General features: G+C 41.7%; 1 protein-coding gene across 1 annotated transcript in view; it reads left to right on the top strand.

Annotated features, from left to right (window-relative positions):
* The first annotated feature begins 548 nt into the window (after positions 1-548).
* The window catches only part of NGEF (neuronal guanine nucleotide exchange factor), an 18,573-nt gene continuing 17,710 nt past the window's right edge, over positions 549-1,411 (top strand). The window contains exon 1 of the mRNA XM_010016978.1: positions 549-821. The gene's annotated coding sequence lies outside the window, so the exon portion shown is untranslated. The remainder of the gene's footprint in view (positions 822-1,411) is intronic.

Genomic DNA, 1,411 nt, shown 5'->3' with positions numbered 1-1,411 from the left:
TAACCACAAAGTCAATACCAAAACAAGCTAGTAACTGTAACTTGTCCCAGTGCTTCACCTGTCCAATGCCTTAACAGCAGCTCTGTTTTTCCTCCTTAAGGATTTCCAGGGCCATCAAATTGCTCCTTGAAGTACTTTCAAGGTATTACATTTCCAGACACACAGTTACACATACCTAACAACCTATAACTTGTAACATTATAATATTGCAAAGAAAGTCGAGGTTTAAAAGAAACGTTTTAAAGCCTGGCAAGTAACAAACCACTTCTTTTATGTCTTCCGATGCATCATGGATTCATCTGACTGTTACTAAATGTTTTGTGAGAGCAGATTGTTGACAACACTTTAGATTTAGAAATGGCCTTCCATTTATAGTTTCCACTTCTGGCTGAAATAGTAATGCCGGAATTGGCTTTTTCGCTCAGCATGGATGGGATCTCTCTCATCTCTGCTAAGATAATTAATACAGAACAACTATCTTTGCCCACAATACATTTCTGCTCTTGTTCAGATGTAACCTCTCAGACCTGTTGTGTTGCCTCCTAGGGCTCTTGTACCAGGAATATCGAGATAAATCTACACGCCAGGAGATTGAAACCAGACGACTGCAGGATTCACAGACAGACCCCGAGGAGAGTTCACCCAGTGAGGAAACCCCATCTGAAGCAGAACCTGCCAGTACTCCCGAAAGCAAAGCTCCACCACAAATCAGTTTGCTGAGGAACTCCAACTCCAGGTTCAACTTATGGCAGGATCTTCCCGAGATCCGGAGCAGCGGGGTCCTCAGCATCCTCCAGCCAGATGAGATCAAGCTGCAGGAGGTAATGGGGAAAGGTGGAATGTTTCTTAACTGGGTCGCTGCTTGAAAGAGTGAGAGTGAATTAGTCAAATGATCAAGATTTAAAAATTAAAAGCTTCATAGCAGTCACAGACAAGCCCTGCCCTGCTGAGTACTCTTCTGCATTGCACTGGTTAGCACCACTCACTCATTTCTTGAAACTACAGATGTTGCTCTATATGCTATTGCTGCTGTAGCAAAATAAGAACTTATTTTCCCTTTTCTGATTCAGTGTTAGGAGCAATTTACAAAGGAAGAGGGACAATGACGAGGCGCTTGTTCCCAGTGCACATGAATCCTCTTCTGAAGTTACTTACTAGGAGGATACATACTTTCCACGAGAAATCTTACAAGGGTTCAACCGTTAACTGTAATCTGTTCTAAATATGATGGCACTAATGGAAAGGGAAGAAATGGATGAACTTCCTTATTTTAAAATGTCGTTACTTGGAGTCTTGCGCAAAACAATAAAAAGCAGTGACAGGTATATTTGCATTTCAGCCATACAGTGCAGCGACATCACTGTTTAAGAGTCCTACACTGTTAATTTATAGAGCTGCATCAAACAGTGAA

The sequence above is a fragment of the Nestor notabilis genome, unplaced genomic scaffold (genome assembly GCF_000696875.1).
Source record: "Nestor notabilis isolate BGI_N333 unplaced genomic scaffold, ASM69687v1 scaffold24256, whole genome shotgun sequence".
Taxonomy (NCBI): Eukaryota; Metazoa; Chordata; class Aves; order Psittaciformes; family Psittacidae; genus Nestor; species Nestor notabilis.
The sequence above is the reverse complement of the archived record's forward strand: the minus strand, read 5'-3'. Positions and strand labels throughout refer to the sequence as shown.